The sequence below is a fragment of the Dreissena polymorpha genome, chromosome 1, assembly GCF_020536995.1.
Source record: "Dreissena polymorpha isolate Duluth1 chromosome 1, UMN_Dpol_1.0, whole genome shotgun sequence".
In the NCBI taxonomy this organism is placed as follows: Eukaryota; Metazoa; Mollusca; class Bivalvia; order Myida; family Dreissenidae; genus Dreissena; species Dreissena polymorpha.
The window spans coordinates 74,903,283-74,929,718 of NC_068355.1; the positions used below are offsets into that span (position 1 = coordinate 74,903,283).

The 26,436-nt window shown below is 35.3% G+C and overlaps 1 long non-coding RNA gene across 2 annotated transcripts; it reads right to left on the reverse strand.

The window, feature by feature from the left end:
- Positions 1-14,151: 14,151 nt before the first annotated feature.
- LOC127835809 (uncharacterized) lies at positions 14,152-24,907 on the reverse strand. Of its 2 annotated transcripts, XR_008028555.1 has the most exons (8): positions 24,241-24,907; positions 23,338-23,439; positions 22,927-23,004; positions 22,567-22,674; positions 16,688-16,931; positions 16,069-16,264; positions 15,756-15,856; positions 14,152-15,450 (listed from the first exon to the last, which is right to left on the reverse strand). It is a non-coding gene; the product is annotated as an uncharacterized LOC127835809 (long non-coding RNA). The 2 variants fall into 2 exon arrangements; XR_008028554.1 differs by having other exon boundaries at positions 23,338-24,905.
- Positions 24,908-26,436: the final 1,529 nt, after the last annotated feature.

Genomic DNA, 26,436 nt, shown 5'->3' on the forward strand with positions numbered 1-26,436 from the left:
ACTGGCTCCTTAAAAATAACAAATGACATCAAATTATGTGAAAATAAATTGTTCGTTCGAACGTCACTTGGAAATAAACTTTCACAACAAACATGACTTAAACATAGAAGAAAAGGAGTAATAGTAATATGTTAATATTTAAAAAAAAACAGATACAATATTGCAAGGGAGAAATCTCAAATATTTAAACGTTTTTATATATTAATATACCAATTTAAAATAGGGTCACATCCATCTTCTTCTATACCAAATGATATACCGATAAGTACACTTTCTTCAGCATACAGTTTTCAATCAAAATACTTTCGTATGCTTTAACAAAAGCAAAACATTCCCAACAAATATTCTGAAACAATCAATTTCAAATGAGTATTATACATGCAAAATATAAAAAAGTAAAATAAAACGGAAGAAAACCCTTAATAATAACGAACATGAAACATGAAAATGATACCTTATATATCTAACATTGATACATCAATGCGCAACTTCCGATTTAAATTATTCGGGCTAAATATTCCCAAAATATTTATTTAATTATAATCTACAAAAAAATATATTGTGTTACTTTTTAGTACTTTATTTTTTTAACTGCGTGCTTGGTTGCGCTGAAAATAAAACTGTGCGAGATGTTTTGAGTACTTTAACAATGCTTCATAATTATTGTATATTTAAATTAAATTATTTTTGGGAATTTTGTTATCTTAAAGGAAGAATCAAAATCTAAGACGAAATACTCCGCATGAAAATTAAGAATGAATAACACAGCATAAAAGATGACTGGATAGAGTCAACATTAACAAAAAATGACAACAATAAAAGCATGTTTGTCATTTTGTGTATGCATATGTTTGCATTAATTTAACTTTGAAATCGCAGTACGATTAAATAACATTTTAAAATCCGAAACAAATTCATTATTCAACTTGAACTGGAATTAATTTAGTTTACCACAAACTTTAATAGTATAAATATATGTATATACATGTATGCTAAATTCATTTACTAACATTACGTTATAAAGCTATTATATATAATGTATACAGTATTACATTATATATTTTTTAATATGAATGCACATCTTTAAGTTTTCGTGTGATATAATTATTTTCACTTGACATGCTTTTCAGAATTGAAATATATATGCTTTATACATTATATTAAATATTGTATTGCAGAACCAGTATAAAATATAGAGGATACTAGTATTTGTTCATGTCAGTGCAAGATCGTTTGTTATTTCACGAGTTATCATAGAAAATATATTTTCACGAGTGGCGCAGCCATGAGTGAAAATATTATTTTTCTATGATCACGATAACAAACGATCTTACACTGACATGAGCACATTTTCTGTTATGCCCCTTTTTCAAGTAAATAAGTAACAGCTGTTTCCCTTTCGCTGAAAAGTTACCCTTTCTCCCGGGGCGTGCCTCAATACATTTCAATACAAAAAAATGACGTCATTAGTTTTTGAATCATACTCCGCCAAAAGAAAAAGTCCAATATTTGATTGTTTACGTGTAAACAAAGCTGACAGGTTTTATCATTTTATTGCTCTTGCTAAAATACGCAAACAAAGTTAAGTATAAAATACTGCTTGTGTCAGAACATTTACTGAACAGAACATGTCCGTGATGTCGTCGGAATATTTTCATTCATACAATGTGTCATTTTTACAAACTAATTTAGTGTTTAAAACTGGATTTTTTTTAACTGGTTTTAAGTTTTGATGAGCAAGATTTATCGCTATCACAGTCACTGGGGGATCATTCTAGTCCTTTTGAACGTTTGCCGCACGATGTAAGGGCTGGAATCATGATGCACATGTCTGTGTTGTTGGACTTGCTGCTGAGACAGCGTGTTTTGTTCGTTCCGATTAAAGTTGATGTTGTTGGTTCGCTGTGCAAGTGTCTGTGTTAGTTCTACGTGTTAGCACTGACAATATTATGAACAGCCCACTTGGAATTACTGTATACAATATACAATTGAGGCTCGCACTGGGAAAACAGGACTTAGTGCATAGGCGTCTCTCTAAAAATAGAAAAAGTAGTTCCGAAATTGTTTTATTTTCACCGGTGAAAATAACAATTTGTTTATTTTAACTGCTGTTATTTCACTGCAGAATTGTCATATTTTATCATTAGATATAAATAAAATGGAATTATTAAATGGTAAAATAAAATACATGTACAGCAATTTGGTATATAGTTATGGTACATAACAATTCGTTGATAGCCTTTAACATTTTATATCGCAGGTAAGGCACACGAAAATTGATTGTTTATATCGCCCCTATAACAAATAATAATTGTGTGTGTTAACGAAAAGAGTATCTTTCGCAGTTATGGCATATGGCACTTTTCGCGTTGTGTTGTAATACAGTCTTCATCTAATTTACAGCAAATGATACAAATGAAGTGCAAATGTATGCCAGCATAACCTATACGTTTCTATTATAGTAACGACACGTGTAAAGGTTTTTTAACTAGATCTAAATCGCCTATTTAAATTCATTTTTCTTCATTTTCGTACACAGCATTTCCCACTAATTACAGACAATGGCTAAATGTTTAAACTTTAGACTCTCTGTCGCCCGGTTTTTCAAGTCGAACTTTGCGACTCTGATGTATCCCTCTTATTGCACATTGATTCTTCTTTCGCTGCATTTTTTCTCGTCTTCTTCTGGGTCATTATCCTGCTGTAGGTACAAACATTGTTGTCATGCTCTCCCCCTTCCTGTTGTATTCGCCACTAGCCTGATAACCGGCTGTGTGTTCTTTTTTATAGCACTTTTTCCGGCTATATACACATGTACATCATTATTACGTATAAACTATGCATTTTTTGGCATTATAAGAAGGTACTTTGATGAAAGTACATAAGGCGTGACATGCTCGAGAAGTGGTTGTCAAAGCCTTAAAAATCACTAAAATCGTGGAGCTTCCGGGGGCGAAGCCATCCTGAACATTCTCGCATGGCTTTGCCCTGCACCCACCAGCAAATCTTTCAATATCCCGCCCCCACCCCCCCCTCCCCCAAAAAAAAAACAAAACCCACACACACACACAAACATAATTCCTGGATTCGCCCCTGCATAAGGTGTTATGTAGACATCAGCCAATTGCTTTATATAGCATCTATAAAATGTATGTGGATAGACATTATGCTATTTCAGTCGCAATGACGTCACATGACAATTTTTGTTTACTTACACAATGCAAGGTCAGTCCAAATTGCGACGCCGTTTGCTTGTATAACACAATTTACAACGTATTGACGGAATGTGACAAAATCTTAGTTTGTGTGCTGGTATTGCACATCAAATAGTTGCCATCTCGTGACATGACACTAATGTTCTAATCGTGTGCAGAAATCAAATCAATAAGATATGAAAATATGTGCGTGAGAAAAGGTTGAAGACAGGTGTCGTCGCAATACGGCATGTGACAATGGTTTTGTGCGACAATTTTCATCCTAATAATGACACGTTCATGCGAACTCGCATTGACCAATTTCCATCGCCTTTGCGTCATATGACAATGTGTGTGTGTGCTGGCGTGAAACAATTAAATGGGCATTTTGACGTTATTTTAAATTGACAAACTTAAAAAATGTTTCAGATTCGCAAAGTTTTATTGTAGTGATTTGTGACACAGGTGGTAAGCGTATGGCTATGATATTAATTAATAAAAACATCATTTTGAATGATAATAAATCAAATTATAACCAACAAGAGCTGTCTCCATAGGATGACATGCGCCCCCGAAAAACGCTTTGATAGTTATGTAAAACAGGTAAATAATTATTAGATAATAAAGTCAATGTCTTAATTTTTTATTTCCTTAAAAAATCGGGAAAAGTCTCGCAGTTACGGGAAACCCTCGAAAGAGTTCATTTTTATGTGTCCTGGTAAAAATCGGTCAAAATACGTAAAACAATGCGAGTCTTGGCATTAAACAATAATTTGATTGGTTTAAATCAAAGACGCCTTTTTGTATGTGTGACTAGACTTGTATGTTTTCTTTTTAATCTCGAGACAAATTAAAATAACGAAAGTAATAAAATAATAAAATTTTCGTTGCAAAGAATTATTTTATGAGTATTTAAAAATTATATCAAGCATAGAATATAACTCGCGTTAAAGGGACTTATTCTTATATTTTTTGTTGTTTGGATTTTTTATCAACTGGTATATTCTCTTAATTGATTCCTATTATTATCGGAACTAAAGATCATCTCCAGCATAAAGTAAGAACAAATTTAGCAAAAGAAAAAAGTTACCCCACTGACCCTTGGGGTAAAAGTTTATACTTAATCCAATCCACGTCAGGTCACAAAATATAACAATAACAAAAGAACTCCCCAAATTATAGGTCGTTTTGCGTTTGTAATTTTATCAATTTCTAAAGACGATTATTCGTAAAGCCCCAGTCCCACTGGACTGTTAAGGAAATTTTTGGCGACGGCGTCTGAGTTGATAGGTTGATTGTTACCGTCCCGGGGAGGTGCGATTTCTTCCGGATTCTCCGGTCTCACCCTACAGCACATTTTGCACTAAAATTAAGATCTCTCCATAAAAGAATAGCTGGAAACTGCATGCATCATTCAAAATTCGTCCAAAATTTCGAGAGTGAATTAAATTTCATATGTAGGAATTCGGGACACACTTAATATACTCACATGATGCAACATCAGGCGCCGAATGGCCCATCAACTCCTCACTGCAAACACGCACACGCCGTTAACTTCGCAAGCATCAGCACCACCAAGAGATACTGACGCTAAACAGACGAAAAAATCGGTCGTCTTTTCAGAGGAACAGGGGGTCCGGGCTTATCTTGAAGACCTGCTGCACGAGCGTCAGGACTATAAGACAACAAGAGATGCTCGGCAAGAAGAAACATGGCTAATAGGCTGATATGCTAAACTTCCTTATGCAGAACTTTGTGTTACTGGCGTCTCACGTAGCGAGGACGAATGGCATAGCAGTGTCCCCGGACCATATACAACTGTAAATCGACCCCACACGGCAGCTACACAGACCATCCAGAATGCAGGCCCGTACCCCGGCACTGGGCCCAGGGGCCCGCCCCCCCCCCCCAACTGCTGGCTGTAGAGGAATGATCTTTTTAAAAATGGGCCTACTGCACATTTTTATCACATGAAAGGGCCCACAGTACACTTTCCCGCAATACAAATGGGAAGATGTGTTTTATTGCCCCTGATACACAAGGGGATTCGCGCTAATTTACTCGCCAGTGGAGATAAGCTCCTAGGCTATGTTTTCGTATCACCTTGTACACACATCCCCGATCTGTCAATTACCCATTGTGCTCAATGCTTTATCTTTTGATGGTTGGTGTAACACGTCTTTTGATTGGACAAGGAAAGAGAAACCGCGAAAGGATTGAACTGATACAGAAGGTCGTAGGTCTGAACGATAATAGTGTTTTTCTCTTTTGAATTCAAACCTCCTCTAGAGTCATACCTTATTATACATTTCTGTGAAAACTGTGTTGTAGATGATAAACATTTTATTATGAATTTACCCTTGAAACTTTAGAGGAGCTTTGATTTCAAAGAGAAAATGCTAGTAGGTTATATGTCAGTTACTGAAATATAACCATAGTAGTATTTTCTCTTTGAAATCAAACCTCCTCTTCAGTCATACTTTATGTTACATTTCATAATAAAGGTTTTTGAGTTTCAAAGGTTGCTTTTACTTCTTCATAAAGTGTCATACATTTCTGAAATCTAAAGCTTTAAATATGTGTGTGAATTTCACACCAAGGGGCCGTCGCTAAAGCATGTCACGCTTTTTTTTTACCATCCCCACGTCACCAACTGTTACAAAGTATTGGACCCCCCCCCCCCCCCCCCCTAAAGTACGTCACAAACTCACTCTAACATTTTTATAAAAATTAATACCTAATTCAAATTTTATCTAAAACACAATTTACTATTAAACCGCATTAAAATTTCACTTACCGGTAAAAGAACTTTCACATTACAGGCTTTTATGACTGTAGGGTTGTTACGATAGGCAGTATGAATATTTATCCACGTGTTTACCTCTAATAAAAACGAAATTATAATTTAGATTTTCTTTCAACCCTTTACTAACTAAAAATGGAACAGTCCAATAAAATATTTCGTCATTGAAATCTGTGTCGAGGTTGTGCCTATTGAATAAGCCGGCCCAGCCAAGTTGCCTTTTCAACATTCGAACAACACATTCAGGAGATACGCAATTCGTCTTATGTTGACATAAAACTAATTCATATGTTTCACAACTTTTTGAAAATTATTTTTAAATTATACTAAAGAAATAATAAATAAATTAGACATATTTTTTTTAAATAAATGTGTGATATCACACATGGCCTGACCCCCTTCACCATGTCACAAACTGTCACACTTTCTTACTCACCCTCCCCCCACCTGGAGCGTGACATACTTTATAGACGGCCCCTAATGGTTAAAGCTTTAGACTTCAGAAAGGTGATGATTTACTTGTTATATATCCATAAATTTATAGCACAAAAAAATATTTCTATATGCATTAACATATTAACATTCGCCTTGAACAGTGCCTTAAACAAAATCTATTCGGGAGTGGCAACCCCTCCCGCACCCTCCCCGTTTGGACCCCCCCCCCCCCCTAGTCAAAATTTCCTGGGTATGGCCCTGGAATGGTTCCGGTAATATCATTGGCGCTCCGGAAAGCCAAAACGGAAATTTCAAACTGCCGTGTTGATTCGTGACGATCCGGGATGGTAGCACATTCTGGGATGGTTTCTGTAGCCGCCGTATATGGTCCGCGCCCGGGGGGGAGAGGTAACTTCATATTTACGGGTATATAGGGGTGTGCCGAAAATATGGGGTGTGTTTTTCGACTTAAATTATAGATATGGCTATGGTTTTGAGCATCTAAGCATAGAAATAGGTATTGAAATCAGAAATTTGCTTGTATATAAATGCATATAGATTTGAAAGTATCGGTATCAAAATGGGTATGATAAATTTCATTCTTGTATGTAAATGGGTATCAAAAATATATGAAATTTACAAATAACATATAAAAGCAAATTCAATAAGTATACTGCATTGATATGATAGATATTAACATTCTAGTATGTATAATATGACCACTTTATCAATTTTCTAGTATTAAAATGGGTCCAATTTATCGGAAATCTTGTATTGAAATGGGTCCACTTTCTCAATGGTATTGTATACAAATGGGTATGCTTTTTTTTTAATCTTGTATCAATATGGGTCTACTTTATCTGAGTCCCGGTATAAAAATTGGTCACATTTCGGAAGTCTCAGTGGGACACCCTACCCTAAAATTTGGGAAGTTACCCGCCCCCGGGGGTCCGCGGAAAGCCGTATAGGGTCCGGGGGCAATTGTTTAAAAATAAAGTGATATTCTGAAAAAAAAAAAAAAAATATAAACCCTATAATCACCCTGTAAACTTATCCACGAAATTTCTAAACATCCAGGCCTGAGCGCCACCTTGGAAGTTGCATTGGTTCATTTATTAATGCATCTCAAAAAAGATGTGGCACCCGTGATTAATGGCCGTGTAGATGCACTATTATAAAGCTAAGAATTCGCCGATTTAAGATACAATTTCTTCTGAATCTTTACTCTAGTATGTTATTCATAAACGTTTGTGTTACTCGTTACTTTTTTTACGGTAATGCATTGTATGCAGAGCTCCATAAAAGGATTTAGTCTAAAGGGTATTTCACCCCCACATATTATTGTTCAAGCGTATTTTACTCCTTTGTTTCAGCCATTATGGGTTTTTAGGAATATTTAGGGGTATTTTCCATTTTCATAGAAAGCTGAAAAAGTAAATGGCGTGTTTAATCTAGAAATATTATTATTTGTTATTTATAGTATTAAAAGCAAACAGAATGAATTCAAAATTACAGTATGAACAGACTTTCTTTAAAAATATTCCCGCAGGAGCCGCTAGTCGCTTAAAACGTCCCTGTTTTATCCACGAACATGATGGGCCGCCATTTTTATTGCAAGCGTATTTTGATTGCATTACTTTTGATTCAAACATTAACTTACACTAAAATCTCAACTGGATTATTGGTTAAACCGGCTACGCACTTTAATCGATTTAAAACACGTACCAAGATTTGTATTGCGTTTTGTTACGTACTGGGCCGATTTTTAATGCGTTTTTTTTATTTTGTCAATGCGTAAATACGCAGATACGCCTCTTATCTGGAGCTCTGAAATGTGTATGTTGTTCGATTGCAATAAACAAACCCGTATGTTGCTTTTCTATAACTTAATGTTAAGCATTAGTTACTGAACTGTGTACTGTAGTTACTGTTACAGTATTTAATGGCTTTCGGGTGGGGGTGTATTCAGAAAAAACAGAAAACATACACGCAATGAAAAGTACATACAAGCACGTTGAAAGTGCGTGCATGAGCTTTTTAACTATACATGTTATTCGAAACGACAGAAACGAAATCAGTGTTGCAAAACGTTGACTTATATTGCTTATTTCTTATAAAGCCGGGATTGGATTACATGTAATATCTTGTGAATATATGTGAAATCGAGTAGTACATGTTACAGCAAAAATACCAAAAAATAGACAGATTTACCGTTTACTTTTTTAAATAAAAATAAAAATGCAACATGCATCATTCGTATTTTCAGCAGTAAATAAATCAATTTAGCCATAACGTTGTCTTAATTTTAAAATTAAAGGATGTGCATACAATTTTCAACATATTTAACAATAAACATAGCTTATGTGCTATATTAAATCAAATTACGTTAGAAAAGAAATAAAACGCGTCGCAAAAAGTATGCGATGTCGGCAGGAATCGAACATGCGCGGGAAGATCCCAAAAGATTTCAAGTCCATCCATCGCCTTAACCACTCGGCCACGACAACTTTAAATCAGGGCCGCTTTAAATTATATATTTATAAGTAAACAGGTAAAAAGGCTCGCTCGATCTTTGAAGAAATCGCGAAATCTTATTTTTCAGATGATAATTGGATCAAAGTCAATATTTATAGTGAAAATAATGTATTCTATATGAATAAGTTAAACATATATCAAAATTCGAAGTTTGAAAAAAATAAAATGCATCTCTCGGAAATAAGCGATCATTGAAGATCGGCAATGATCGTAAAATAAATCGCGGGAAATCATTAGAGGTGCGCTACCTTAAACATACCATAAAGGTGTCAAGTCGTTACCGCGCTATGGGAGCCCGATTAAGTAATGTAAAACAAACTGTGAATGTCTATAATAGACATGCGGTAACACCAACAAGTGATTGACTCGATCGTTTTATTAATTATTTATTATCGCCTATGATAAACAATTTAATTAAAAAATTAATGCATGCCGTTGCGACGATCACTTTTTTGTGATCTTCTCGGGTATTTTAAAAGATCTTATAGCCATGTTTTTAACGCTGAAATGGTTGTTTGTTTGTTTGTTTGTCAGATAAACTGTTAGAAATATGACTGTTAAATATCCATCCATCTGTATGCAAATTCATTCATTGCCGTTTACTAATTTCGAACGCATCTAAAATGTCGCAGCCTCCAGCTAAACGCAGACGCGTAGAGCTTACGTTAGAGGATAAGATAAAGCTCATCACGGAATCAACTGCTCACTCGCCTATATGACAAATGCCACGTACGTACATGTATAAAGCACGACGCTCACTTTGGGATTAATCAAAACAAGTCGGTATGGATTTTTTTTTGCTTTTAATCGATTAAAAAACATTTTTTAAGAATGCAATTAACATCATCAGTACCTGCGTACAGTTATTACATGGTACATGTAAATGTATATGGTTTGTTTTATTTTTATGTGATTCTGTACACAATGCATACCATGTATATTTCGGCAATATGCATACTCTTGGTAAACCGGAACTCTCTGAAAACCGGACGATCATGCCGGTCCCGAGACCGTCCGGTTTACAGAGAGTCTACTGTACCTATATTTTTGTTTCCTTTGATTGATTACTTTTAACATATGTATGTAAACCGTGAGTTATCGTGTCGCTGATTAAAGTAACATTACTACTCAAAATCAACGAAAATTTCGTACAATATTTCGTAAAATAAACATAACCAATTAAAAATCAGTGTTCCTTATGGCAATGGCCGAAATTTCAACGCCAGATGTGGTCTGGTAAAATAGATGTTTATAGATACAAAATGCTCGTTTTTTTTCCATTTTAATTTCCCGCAACGTTATCTTTTCATACGACACATGAACACTAACATGGTGTTTGTGTGTCGTATGAATAGATATATTCGCGGGAAATTAAAATGGAATTAATTGTGGTCACAAAAAGATAAAAACGAGCATTTTGTATCTACAAAAATCTATGTAATCATACCACATCCAGCGTTGAAATTGTGGCTATTGCAATAAGGAACACTGATTGTTTAGGTGTTAACTTTATTTTACGAAATACTTTACAAAATTTTCGTTGATTTTGAGCGTTATAGAGACTTTAATGTTAACCAAGCTAGTTACATCACATTTGTATGTTTTAATATGATATCCTGACAGAAGCTTTTAAAAAGGGATAACAAATAAAGGTTTTAATACCATGATCAATATTCCCATTTCTTATTTTGCAGAGGTTCTCAGAATATAAATAGATTGCTGGCTTACTAACCGAACAAATTGTGAACAAGGACGGACATTCGTAGCTTTATAACACGAGTTTCATATTGAAATGTTCAAGTTTATATCATGTTTAAATAGCCTGAAATATCATTCAAACTATCGAGCAATAATTCATTTTCATTACAAATGTTCGTATTATTTTCTAAAATAATTAATAAATTTTAGTTTATGTTGCCCTCGCCTGGATCGGGACCATAACAAGCACTTTTTTACGAATTAAACCGGTTCATTTAGGCTTTAAAGTAGCCTTTTCACAGATTTTGGCATATGTTGAAGTTTTTCATTAAATGCTTTATATTGATAAATGTAAACATTGGATCTTAAAAGCTCCAGTAAAAAAATCAAGAATAAAATTTAAAAAAATGGAAAAAATGTAGCCCGTACCAGGGCTCGAACCAGTGACCCCCGGAGTCCTGGAGTTAGTCTGAAGTAAAAACGTATTAGCCCTCTCGGCTATTCCGGAAATACACAATATTAGTATTGTATACCTTATATAAGCAATCTTCGTAGTTTCGTAAATTTAAACGACAACAACAGAACTCTCCAAATTATTCAATCGTTTCGCGTTGCAACGCTTTATTATTATAAGGTTTTCAAATCGTCAAAAGATACATATAATGGCTATAGTTGACTATGGTAAATGTTCACTAATACTGTTACCTCACAAATATCATAACTAAAAAGAAAATTTGCGAATCTGAAACTATAGTAGTGGGGGACATATTGTTTTTGCCCTGTCTGTTGGTTGGTTGGTCTGTTGGTCTGTTGGTTTGCGCAAACTTTAACATTTGCAATAACTTTTGCAATATTGAAGATAGCAACTTGATATTTGGCATGCAAATGTATCTCATGGAGCTGCGAATTTTGAGTGGTGAAAGGTCAAGGTCAAGGTCATCCTTCAAGGTCAAAGGTCAAATATATGGGTCAAAATCGCTCATTTAATGTACACTTTTGCAATATTTCAATATTAAAGATAGCAACTTGATATTTGGCATGCATGTGTATCTCATGGAGCTGCACATTTTGAGTATGAAAGGTCAAGGTCATCCTTCAAGGTCAGAGGTCAAATATATGTGGCCAAAATCGCTCATTTTATGAGTACTTTTGCAATATTGAAGATAGCAACTTGATATTTGGCATGCATGTGTATCTCATGGAGCTGCACATTTTGAGTGGTGAAAGGTCAAGGTCATCCTTCAAGGTCAAATATATGGGTCAAAATTGCTCATGTAATGTCACTTCTGCAATATTGAAGCTAGCAATTTTATATTTGACATGCATGTGTATCTCATGGAGCTGCACATTTTGTGTGGTGAAGGGTCAAGGTCATCCTTCAAGGTCAAACGTCATATACGGGGACATAGTGTTTCACAAACACATCTTGTTAATAAATGAATTATTATCTAACTGTATAATTGTTGTTAACGAATGATTATCATAATACGTCAGTGTTACCTTGAAGTCCTAACTTATTTGACACAGACGTGTCATGTGTGTGTGTTTTAATTTATTTCGTTTCCACCATCGTTCAACTCAAACCGCGTGTATTTCGATTGATTGATTATGTCGATGCAATATGTGTTTAACTTCAAACCAACGCATTATTATATTAATTATATTTCTAATTATAAATTCAAACGACTTAATAAGTCGATACCACGAGCTGATTATCTCTATCACAAAGCTAAACTAAATCAATCAACTCAATTATTTGTTAGATCGATTAATTGTTAAATAATCACGCATAAAAGTAGATTGTTTGTGTATTATAATAGTGGCCATGCTATCAGTTGAGTGCAAGCCACATTTAACTGATGAGACATCCCTTCTGATGAAATTCTTTACTCACTTCAATATATGGTGGGCGCTTGGCAGTGTTCCTACAACTTAATAAGTCGTTTGAAATACTTAATTGTCTCCAACTAAGAAGACAGTGCTCTATTTTATATACATGCGTAATTAACTCAAAATACACGACATTTTTCATGGTTGAATCGATTAAACTCTGCTCACAAACTAGAGCGATTGTTGGTCTCATGTAATGTTCTTATTGGAATTTTTAAAACTTGAATATATGCAATTTTAAGGTTATAATGTCGTGTGTTAGAAATATTTAAACATAAGCTCGAAATGAAATGGTGATACTTACATAGATTACATTTAAACTGATTGAAATGAAATAAATACTGTTGCAAAATCCACGCTCTTAACAAAGATACGTTTCCACACAAGAGTTAAGTTACAAGATAACAATTTTTAAAATGTGCCATTCTAACGATTGAGAAGTGCATTTTTGGAACTAACGGGGAGAAATGTGCGCGAAACCCTACCCATAGGTTATCTTCAAGGCAGTAGAGTCAGTCGTTTTTTATTACCATTTTATAGCATTATAATCCGTCCACTAGAAAGCACGCTTTCATTTCATTCGTCAAACTTAAATTTTCGAAATATTCATATTGGAGCCAATTGTGAACAAGGAACTAATTTTTGTGATTGTTTTATAATTTGTAAAACGAAAAACGCATATTCCCAATAGTATATGGGAAGGTAAAGAGAAAAATGTGTGAATTGCGTTTTTCTTTTGGTTATACAAAAATCGGGATATGAATTAATTTCTGTTGATTTACTGTTCCGTCAATCGAATGCAAAACTAGAAACAATAACACGGATCGTTTTTGACATTCATGTTTTTGTATCGTTTAAACGCTCGGTTGATTTGCGATTGATTCTGTGGATAAGTGTAAGGTATGGGCTAGCCCTACCGGTTTACCACCCAAAATATGTTACCTTGATCGTTCCACTGTGATGATCTCAGTTTTTTTATAATGGATATTGTATTTAAGGTTGGTGTTCCGTTTGAAAAGTAGTGGACACAGAAAGGAATTTCTCTCATTATATATGTTCTTGAGTTTCAAAGTGTTGTAATCAATATTGTTTATTATCATATTGATCTGCTAAATGATTTATTTTCAAATTGATGCGAGTCAAAACTATATTCCGAATATACCGGCGATCGTCTGTCGGGTGTATTGGATGGAAGGATATGTCTAACGCCTCTAGGCGGAAAATATTACACCGAAAATATAGTTCGGGTTACACAAAACTATATTTGCACTAAATTCAAAGATTATATAGATATATAAGGACCAATATCTGCGAGGAGTAACATAATAGAATATTTATTATGTTATTGTTTAAAATTAGCTGTCATTGCATACAAAATATTCAAATGTTAATAAAATGTTAAGAATGCCAATTAGTTGTTTATTGAAGTGAAAACAACACCATTATTCAAACTTAAAAGTTCCAGTATTTGAGCCATTCTACAGAAAATGTCCTTTTTTTTAAAAAGAAAAAAATCCAAGTTTTAGAAGATATAAATTTATTTGTGTTATTTAATACGTGTACTCTTTATCTGTAGTATAATAACAACTGCAACGATAACATTTCAATATTTATTGCTGACACTCAAATAAATTCACATTAATGTTTACATTTTTTCACTACCGTAACATTAATTATAATTCGTATTTATTTGCAATAATAATACTTTTCATGTTGATGTTTGATTTCTGTTGAATAAACGCCTAAAGTAGTTTTTATCTATACCTTATATTCAACCAGATTATTAATAAATATGGAAAATCTTACCATTTAATGACAGCAATGTAAAATTGGTGAAAAAGTCTGTCTTTATAATTTTCTTAAAAATTCCATATATTTCAAAGCACATGTCATACTTTGGCATATACTTACATATGACTTTGTTAATTGAAGTCAATTACTTTCCGAGGTGTTGTATTTAATCATTTGTCACTATTAAGGGGAAATGATGCTGTTACGGTAGTGAAGTTAATGTTACGGTGGTGACCGGTTGTTACGGTAGTGAACATGCATGAAGCATGTCTTTAAAGGAGTTAAAATACGTTAATGAAGCCCAATCGAATATTCTCCAAGAACTCCACTGCAAAGATGTATGAAAATCTAATTAATAGGTGCTAGCTTCTATCTTTTTATTGATAAAACAGATCTTATTCTATGACATTGAATTTAATAAACTCATTCAATAAAATGATAAAATGCTCAGCAGAGCCTCTTAATTTTTCATTGTATCCAACTCGTTTAATAAATTCAATATCAAAAGACAATCATGTAATATCCTCTATGTCCGATATCATATTGTCGGTCAATAGTTTTACATCATAAATGTTTACTATGTTTGTTTAAACCAATTTATAATAAAAATGTGCATTCTGTATTCCGTAATTTTAAGTCTGAAACAATAGAACAAACAACTATTTTTAACAAACAAATAAGAACTCATATATGTATTTTATAATCATGAACACATGTTTTAGAACATTAAATTCGTGTAAGTTTTATACTAAATTTATTGAACTCGTTGAATAAAATAATATTTTGCTAGCCAGAGGCTCGCATAATATGATTTTATCAAACTCATTCAATTAATTGTCTGTGAAACTTGCACTCATTCAATATCCTCTATATGTTTTACAAGTCTAGAGCACACTCATTTAAGATCCTTTATATGTTTTACAAGTTCAGAGCGTCTTTTATTTGTTCCCATATGGCTGGCTCAATCTGTTGATGCCGACTTCCAATATTGGATGGTGGTGGAATTTGGGTTATATACTGGTCACTTGGGTACCACAACACATCCTGCATCCGCGGCCAGAAGAATCGGTTGGGACCAATGCAGTGCATAACGCTGACTTCTACCTACAAAATACAAGACACTTTATTTAATGTAGGATATACAACAACAAATAACATTAGCTAGCAGTTGATTAACATTATTTCGAACAGACAGTTTAGTAAAAACCTGCAAAATCTCGCATATGCATCTTAAACAACCTTTATTTATACGACGTGAGTGTGGTATTAAAAAAAATATTGGATGATACAATGGAGCATCCTGTTAGAAGCACGCAAACAAATGTTTACAAAGTACCTATGCAGACATCATGGGCAACATACCCCGGTATTAAGCACATTAAAACATCAAAGCTAAACATTAAACTTACCTCATTATCATCAACGTCCTGAACTATTCCAGGGTATGGTTTTCCATCATAAGTTACAACACAGTACGTGCCCTTCATTGTCTCGTCGAAATGTTCAAATCCTGTAAGAAAACCAGCATAAACTTATGTTACTGTTTGGGAGCGATTTAAATGTAGGATTTATGAATTATTAAAAGACGCATATTAAATAAAAAAGATAAATCACTCGTTCAAGTACGCGTTACGCGTTTGAAATCACAACCTCTTTATTATCTTTTAAGATTTTGAAACATCCCTGATCAAATTTGAGGATTACATTGAAAAGATAACATACTGTGTATAGATGCTCGCGAGTCCAAAACCTCTCCGCTGTCTGCCGATGCAACTGTATCAGATGGATCACCTATCGCCCTCTGTTCATTGATAGGAAACATGTGATGTTTTGGAGTAAAACAGTCACAATCACCGGGAAAACTACAGAAACAGCTGACATCTCTAAACTTGAACCGACCTGGCTCTCTAGTAAATATCTGTAAATGTATGTTGCATAAATCAGAATATGTCTGTACAATGAGATTCCTGCTCAGACAGGCTACTTAGTGGTAAAAATTAAACAGCATTAAAATACACAGGCATCAGCTATTAAAGCAGTATTGCTTTTACAACTGAAATATGGTCGATATCCTTCTGATAATAATTTCAACAAATTGAGTTATATTATAAAGTATTTTTCATTAACAACACCCTCATGAACGTAATTTATTTTATCATTGTTGTAAACATTCCTTATCACAAAAATAATTAATACTAATGATTGATTGGTTTATTTATTTATTTACATCATTATTAATTACAATTATAATAATCATCATTATATGCATTATTATTATTAGAAGTATTAGTATTATAATCATTATTATTATTATTTTGTGAATTTTCATGGTGCCATTTACCGCCTGTAAATCTTTAGGTGCAGTTTTTTCTTGTTCCTAAAACTGGTCATCCGTTATAAGAAACAGGTGCGGAGCAATGCCCTTCTTAGTAAGTGTGTCATACATAGATACTGCGTTTACAATGTCCTCGCCATGCAGCACGGCCCCATCAGCAGCTCTTTTGATGACTGCCACAATCCCCAACAGGGGCACCTTTTCCGTGGCCAGCTTCCATGAACGACCAGTTAACGCATTTGAAGCCTTCCTGAAATGGAAGTGTGCTGAGCAGATAAAAGTTATCCTTGCACCTGTACTGGGTGGTTGGGCCGTCACTTACAAAGTACAAGTTCTGGATTTCAGGATATTTGTCTTTTGCAAATTTCAAAACGGGCTTAAGATGTGCCTATATCCCGACAGGTCCGTGCTTAAGGTTGTCCGACAAAGAACAAAAGCTTTGGATTGCATTTTCTGTGTAAAGGACCCCGGTGTGAAGGGAAACCTGACGCTGTGACGCCCCGAAGTGAATGCTTTGGATTTCTTCATTGTATTTACATGAATAGTTTTCAGAAAAATCGATGTTAGCTTCTCTTTCAGTTTCCTGATAGATTCGTACTGATTTTGAATGTTAAACAGGTGCTTGCAACATTTGTCCACCTCTAGTTGAAAATCATTAACGAGGTTACCAATTGCCCCTTTCTCTTTTTCCTTAACAGTCATTGCAACCATTTTGGTTTCTTTATGAACGTCACTTTTTCTTGGGAAACGTTTCGTCTGCCATTCGTACCACTCCGTCATCTTACCTTCCTCAAACTCTTGCAAAGGCACTTTCTTGTCTTTGCAGACACAACAGTCTCTATACATGCAATCTTTTTGTCTTGAGCTGCAAACAATGATATTTGCAATCTCATTTAGGTCAGACGTTGTTAATACTGACAACTGTTTCAGCTTTTCGGCTTTGAATTTCACATTCTCGTGACATTTGCATTGGCAAGTTTCTCTGTCTGAGGGTTTTGGGTGTCTTATAAAAAAGGGCTTGAGACGACAGAAAAGGGCATACGACATCTTGCTAGTTGTCTCTATCAAATATTTGACATGTAATGTCTTTAATGAGTCGTTAAGAAGACGCACTTGCTGTTTGTTCTTTTTTTAATGTTTAAGTTGAGCGTTTTCCTGCTTTGACTCTACTATTATCATCACGGGACAAAAACTCTTCAACTGATTTCTTCAATTTACTTATAACTGTCACTCTTCTTCGAATGAATGCTCCTCTGATTCTAGCTCTATCTAAGCGTTTCGTGTTTGTTCCTAGTTCGTGTGAAGCCATACTTTTCACATGATAATTCTTTAATAAAGATTTCATAAATGCTTTGTCAAGCAGTCGTTTTCCTCTGTTTGCCCTTGCCGATTTGTATTTTTCTCGTAAGCCGTGAATAAGAACATTGTGAAACAAAAGAGTTTTTCTTGTTTTGCTGTGCACTTTCTGTCCCCTTAAAAGAAGATTTATTTTTGTGCGAGGTGAGTTTTTGTCCATCATATTTATTTCATGACGTTAAAGTCATTTTCTATATCTCTCAGCCTCTCTTATTTTTGTTTGCAATTTTACTTTAAGTTTTTTAACATGGCGGTATACTGCTGATCTTTCTTTTCGAACACGCTTGCGACCTGCAGCCTTTCTGGACTCGCGCTTTGCTTCAATTCAAACGGCGGAGATGTTGTCGGTGTTGACGGTGGTGTCAAAGATTCTGTCAAATTTTGCCTTTGTTTCTGGCGTTTTTTTCTCTCTCGCCTTGCTTTACGCGTGCACCGTTTTTCTCGACTGGTCATTTCGCTAACAAGCTTAGTGGTGCCCTCTGCTTTTCTTTTTTCGTATCTTTCATGTTCTTTCTTAAGGTAATTTGTATATAATTCTGGGTTTTGTTTTATTTTTTCTCTATATTTTCTTGCCCTTTCGGCGGCACTCAAAGGCATCTTTGTACGTGTTTTGAATGGTTTTATTTTCAGCTTTTATCTGAAAGTTATTGATTTATAATAATAAAAAATTATGTTTAGTGTTTGTTCTTATTCATGTATTCTCAATTACGAAACAATTTTATAAAGTTTTAGGTAATTGCAGAATTAAATCATATGTCCGATCTAAAAGCGAACACCTACACCTTTGTGGCTTCCCTAGTATCTCTTATCTATACTATAGTGATCGGTTGGTCTATAATATTTTGTGAATTAACAATTTAAAATTGCTTTTATTTATATTTTCATAAATTAATGTCCTTTCTCTTGCTAAAAATATATGTTTTATTTTGATTTGTCTTGAAAAAGATATATTATTCACTACCGTCACATAATGTTCACTGCCGCAACATAAAAACGTGTGACGGTAGTGAAAATTGTTGCTAAACAATCCCCTAAATGATCCTGATCAGTAATATTTGCATGTAATTCAATGTTTACAAAACTTTACCCCAAAATTAAAGTGATGAAATAATTGCAGAAAAGATAAAAACAAGAGGGCCATGATGGCCCTGAATCGCTCACCTGACTCATAAAGATCAGATGAAAACTATGACCTCTATTGTCTACACAATGTTTTTCTATGATTTGACCTAGTGACCTAGTTCCTGACTCTAGATGACCCAAATACAATCCCAATCCAGATTGCATCAAGATAAACATTCTGACCACAGTTCATAAATATTGGATGAAAACTGTGACCTCTATTGTCAACACAAGGTTTTTCTATTTATTTGACCTAGATTTTTACCCCAGATGACCCAAATACAATCCCACCCAGATTTCATCAAGAATTCTGACCAAATTTCATAAAGGTTGGATGAAAACTGTAATCTCTAATGTCTACACAAGGTTTTTCTATTATTTGACCTAGTGACCTAGTTTTTGACCCCAGATGACCCAAATAAAATCCCAACCCAGATTTCATCAAGATAAACATTCTGACCAAATTTCATAAAGATTGGATAAAACTGTGACCTCTATTGTCTACAGAAGGCTGTTCTATTATTTGACCTAGTGACCTTGTTTTTGACCCCAGATGACCCAAATACAATCCCAAACCGGATTTCATCAAGATAAACATTTTGACCAAATTTCATCAAGATTGGATGCAAACTGTGACCTCTACTGTCTACACAAACAAATTGTTGACGGACGGACGCACGGACACACGCAGGCACGCACAACGGACGCCGGACATCACACGATCACATAAGCTCACTGTGTCACTTCATGACAGGTGACCTAAAAATATGTGTCGGAGATAAACATGAACAGTTGTGGTTAAAATCCCATAGAAACAAGGGCTGTTTGTAAAACATGCATGCCCCCCTATATGGGCTATAAGTTGTAGTAGCAGCCATTGTGTGAATACGTTTTTTGTCACTGTGAATGGTGGTGGTGTTGGTGTGGTGGTGTAGTAGTAGTAGTAGTAGTAGGAGTAGTAGTAGTTTAGTAGTAGTAGTAGTAGTAGTAGTTAGTAGTAGTCAGTTAGTAGTTTTTTAGTGTAGTCGTCTTCGTGTGTAGTCTAGTAGTAGTCGTGAATAGTAGTTCTCGTATCGTAGTATCGTAGTGTGAAGTCGTAGTACGTAGTGTCGTCGTGGTAGTGGTAGTCGTTAGTAGTCAGTGTAGTCGTAGTGGTGTCGATAGTAGTAGTGGCAGTACGTATTGAAGTAGTAATAGTCGCCGTTGTGGTGGTGGTGGTGGTGGTGGTGGTGGTGGTGGGTGGTGGTGGTGTACTAGTAGTAGAGTACTCGTATAGTAGTAGTGTAGTAGTAGTCGTAGTATAGTAGTAGTAGTAGTTTATTGTAGTTGTCTAGTAGTAGTATCGTGGTGTAGTCGTGAAGTAGTAGTAGTGTAGTAGTAGTAGTAGTAGTAGTAGGGTAGTAGAGTAGTAGTAGTAGCAGTAGCAGTAGCAGTAGCAGTATTACAAGACCAATACTTAAGAATGATCAAATGGGAAAAGGTAACATAGCACCAGCAGTAAATATGGGGCTCATTTACAGGTCAGATTTGGAATCTCTGCTGTAAAATGAGATTTTGAATGAATTAAAGGGAGGCAAATCTGTAATAAAAAGAACATGCATAAACCGTAGTTGTTTCCCTTGTTTGAACCATGCTAAATCCTTACAAGTTTGGAAAGAATTGGATGAAAAATTTGGACTTTATTGCATAAACACCATTTTCTCAATTCAAGGGGAGGTAATTCTGTACTTCATGGACCAATAATGCTCATTTTTTGTAGGGTCTGTGTCCTCATTGATATAAAGACACTGTGCAAATTTGGAAAGGATCGGACAAAAAATGTGGAAGATTTTTGAAAGTTTTCACAAAATAGGCAAAAACGAATAAACATGCAAAGTTCAACGAGCTCCTGCGGCCATGTTTTTTGACGAATCAAATTTCTTTGAACAACTTTTTCAGGGGAGCCCTCAAAGGTCATCCCTGTGATTTTTTTTGAAAATCTGATGAGCGGTTTCTGACAAGAAGATTTTTTAAGGTTTTTACCATATATGGTCATGGCGGCCATCTTGGTTATGTGATCAATTTTTTTTTAACAATTCTTTTGTCCCATGACCTAGGGATGCTCCACATGAAATTTAGTTGAAATTGGCTCAAAGGTTTAGTAGAAGAAGATGTTTACAAATTTGTATACGGACGGACGGACGGACGCCGGACGCTGAGTGATCACAATAGCTCACCTCGAGCTATCGCTCAGGTGAGCTAAAAATATACACATCATGTATATACAGCGTTCGGTAGTGAATCATAATAAGTATACGGGCAAAATATCTTACCTTCAATTCAAAAATTGACATGATATAAGATCTAATTGAATGTTTGCATATTCCATATCTGGTGCAGATGTATATTCCAAAGTGACACATGTCTGTTAATTAAAACTCATGTAAGAATGTTATTCAATAAAGTGAATTTACTTGAATTACTTATACAAAGTTTCATTTTGACTTCTGTTATTAGAAAAATCTTTTATTTCTAGAACTTATTATTGTGATTAATATAAGAAAAATCCTTGATTATTAGAGCTTATTGCTGTGATTTATAATTATTTGAATTAATTTGTTATAATGTCTGACTCAGACTTGTGCAATTTTTTAATTCCTTTTTCATAGTCATTCATAATGAAGATCATTATTGATTTTGAACAATTGCTGTAAAATTTGATGTACATAATTTCTTTAAAAATGAACTAAGCAATATAATCCCCATTATCTGCTCCTTCACTATAAGCCCCAGAACCTCGAAACTTACATACATGGTAGCTATGAGCATATGTGCGACCATGTACTTAATTGTAATTGATTTTTTTAAATCTGACCCCTGGGTCAAACGTCATTGTGGTTGGGATGGGGCAGGGTCAGAGATTTTCACTCATTTTTATGTCCCCACCACTATAGTGGGAGGACATATTGTTTTTGCCATGTCTGTTTGTTGGATGGTTGGTTTGTGTGTCTGTTTGTTCCAAATGTAACATTTTGTCATAACTTTTGCAATATTGAAGATAGCCACTTGATATTTGGCATGCATGTGTATCTCATGGAGCTGCACATTTTGAGTGGTGAAAGGTCAAGGTCATCGTTCAAGGTCAAATATCAAATATATAGCTTCAAAGCGGTGCAGAAAGGGACATGGTGTTTCTGACAAACACATATCTTGTTTCATGTTATTTTATATTAACTTCTTCTTTTCTACACAGATTTACTTCAAATTGATACTGAACATCTCTTATGACAATACGGTTAATCTCAACTACTCATGGAAATATATAATGATTTAAATTTTTATTTACCATCTTTGTTGATTAAATACATTTCATGTTATAATCTTTAATACATTTCATCCTTAATAATATAAACAATTTCCTTACATACCTCACCATGGAGGACATGAAAGGTTCTCTTCAAAACCCCAAAGGCCCTTTTCAATACTGTTCCTGGTGCCGATGTGCGCAGCATTGTACCTTTCCTGAGCTTCTGACTCTGTGAAAACAGTTATATGTTTATAGTTTTAATATTGAATTATTGAATGGAAAAATAGTAAGTATTTAGAGAATCAAGGACAATTTATTTCATATATGTGTTGATTATATGCTTAGCATACATGAAAGTTGTTTTGTGTGTTACTTTTTTGCAGTTTACGAAAAAAAAACACTTGTCATTATAATATTTCACAAGATCTAGTTAAAACTATTTCTTCAATACAAGTTCATGAAATTGACTTGTTGTTTTCACCTGGCTGAAGGAACGGTGTCAGCAGGAAAGGCCTGCAAGGGTACCCACTATCTCCTAAAAGATATCCACGTTCAGGATCTGAAAAGAATATAACACCTTATTGTACATAGTTACATGTACTCTAATAGTTAATTAAAAATTGCATAATCATTGAAAGAAATATGGCAATTTTCAACCAAAATAAGATGTGTGTTCTGCTGGAAACAATTTATAAATATGTAAAGCAGTAGTATTTACCATTAACATTATTTTGATAACTTGTTACCATGAACATGTCTCAAAATTGAAGTTTATTTTTAAATAATGTAAACTTGACCATGGGGATAAACACTGATTGTTTTTATAGTAGTGAACATAAGATTTCAGCATTGAGGATTACATATATCGAACCAAAAGATTTAAAAGTGCAACCTTGATGGTGATTGGCCATATGCTGTCCAAGCTTGGACATTCGTAAGATGTGGGAGTCATGGCAGCATCCAGGCCAACATGCATTCCCACTTGTAAACATTCCTGTGAATAAAAATTCAGTACATTGATTAACATTAAAGAGATATTCACAATCAAGCATGAAAGCTGTGAAACATGATCCATCTTATGGCAGAGCATTCCAGTCCAAAATGCCATTTCAGTAGAATGTGCATGTAGTAATACCATTAACTTGAGGCACACAGAAATTTGACTCCTGTCTATACTTATGTAGATCTTTAGTTCTCTTTAAATGCTCATTCATACTTAAAGGGGATTTAGAATTAAAAAAGTTGAACAAACTGTTTTTCCTTAAGAGTTAATGTTTCGTTCGTCAAAAAGTTGTAATTCTGTTACTCTTGTATCTTCAATGCAATTGAGTAATTAAATTGAATGCGTTTTAATTCCCTTTTATTATTGTTTAATTTGAGTTACAATGCTATGACGTTAAATTTTATTTGCACTTAAATGTATTATGAATATTGCTGGGCCAAGTGTGAGGTTGAGCGCTCTATAACCAGGTTTAAACCCCCAATGCTTTGCATTGACCGTTCCAAGGCGGTGACCCCAGCTTTATTCATATTTTGTGTCTATGTTGGTTTATGTTGGTTTGTATTGTGCTGTATTGTGCTGTTTTGTACTGTTTGGGCAATCGGTCACTTGCCTTAAATAAAGGACCAACTAATTGTTTTTAATGAAAATTCAATACTGCTCCAGCAGCTGGAGTTTCACTTCTTTATATTAAGATATACCGGACTAAAGTGATGAAAATACGTACAGTACTGTAATGTTACAGTACCGGATTACATGGGCATTTAAAAGGCCAAACCTGTAGAGGGGACTTACCTTTGTGGTCACAAGTTGCCTGAACGTTGAGGGAATGACACCCTTTCCGATTCACAAAGAAAGGCTCATCTGGACCACCGGGAGAAATGATACGGACGTGTGTGCCGTCGACACAGCCTATTTCGCCCGGAAACCCTCTCATTTCAAAGAAACCCGTCATCACTCGTCGTCTGTCAGCGTCAGTCACGGGAAACCTTATCACCATATCCTTAAGTGCAAACAAGCTGTTCGTCACGTCGGTCACAATTCGGGACACAGTTGCAATGTCCACGCCGAAGGTGTCTCCTATTATCTGGAGAAAAGCCCCGGAAGCGAGAAACCTCAAAGTCAACATGATCCGTTGTCGAATGGTCAGTGCCTGGTTTCGTCGCGTCCGTCTTCGTAATGTTTGCTCCAACAGTCCAACAAGTCGGTCAATGTTGTCCGTCGAAAACCTATACCTTCGGCGCACTTCGTCGTCCATTAAGTCCGTCTCCTGTCTGTCGACTCGTCGAAAAAGTCGAGGTCTACGATGCCTGACCATATGAACGTCCGCCATGTTTGTTGTGGTTAAAATGCAGTTACCCAGCTAGCATAGGTGGGTAAAAAGTTACCGCGGTAAGTGCGTGGTAATTTTTTTGTAAATTGTTTATACAAATGGTTTAACCATGGTAAGCGGTTTGGTTACCGCGATAACGTCACGTGGTTATCTTGCGGTTAAAATGTTTATACAATTGGCTGCAGTTTGTTTTGAATTGGCCGCCATTTCGCTGTACCATACAAAGTTTCGCGCCAATGGAATAGCAAAAACTGTGACGTCATAAGCCAACATGTGTGTCGTCATATCTTTGATTGACATGCATCCAATTTACAAAATAAGTGATTGTGACGGTAGAGAAGTAAAATTTAGGGGACACTCTTTTAACACCCATATTTTTCTATTCGTTTTAGTTATTCATTTGAAATAAAAGAAATCGTTAGCTTAAATACGTCTACAAACTTGTTCCGTAAAAAAATTAATAATACATGAGAAATATTATGCAAAAAAATCATTTGTTAAGACAACTAATGTCGGGACATGTCAAAACTGCAAGAGTGGTTACAATCAACGAGTAAAATATCTCTTTATATAATTGGATAACACAGTCTTATATTTTGAATGTATTATATTTATTAACAATGGTAGGTGAAACACAGAATTCTTTTAAATTATGCATTTTAGATGTTTTCAGAAATGGTTTAAACACAAGGGACATAATGAGGACGATTTTGGTAGAATTACTCATTTCTTAAATTATAATCATTGCATAGCCGATGTTCAGCAGGGCGACAATCATTGAGAGTTAATCAATAATTCGATGGTCCCAATTCAAAATGCCGAACCTACATTTTTTGGCATTTCGCGATTTTGATACTGTGCAAAGCGGGAAATCAATGCGCATATACCCCCAAAATAACGAACTAGTTAACCAATCGCAACAGCTCAAAAAAGTCATGTGATGTAATGACGAACCGCAATTGAATGAAGTCAAAATGACGAAGCTGCAAAAAATTGTAACTTCGGCATTTTGCGCGCTAATTATATTATTTAAGTATCAATATAGCCATGTATGTTTAAGGTAAATTGACGAAGCTATGGATCCCAGGATTGAGCCCCTGTTTGAGCACTTGCCTTGTTAGCGACTGGGTTCAGGATTCCATCCCTGGTCTGAGAACTAGCAACGTAAGCGTCGGATCCCGGTTTCGAGTCCCGAAGCACTCGCTTCATAAGAGAATGGTCCATGGATTTTGGATTCGAACCCGGGACCCTTCTTGTAAAGGGCGATTGCTCTGACCGGGGCTCGATCCCGGGAACCATCGTTTACGTGGGGAGAGCTAGATGCCTAAGTTTTCGGCGGTCCCTGGGTTTGAATCACGGTGGAGCATTAGCCCTGAAAGCTTTGGGTCTCTAGATCGAGCCTCGGTGCACCAACAGTGACAGGTCCCGGCTTCGAGCCCCAGTCTGAGTACTAGCCCTGAAAGCTATGGATCCCGGGTTCAAGCCTGTGTCTTACCACTTGCCCAGTAAGGGAAGGATCCCGTTTGCGAACCTCAGTCTGAGCACTCGCACCGAAAGCTACGGGTTCACACAGGGACTCGAACCAAACAGCCGTCGCTAACATACCATACTGAGCACTCGCCTTCTAAGCGACCGGTTGCCGAAATGAGCACTAGCTC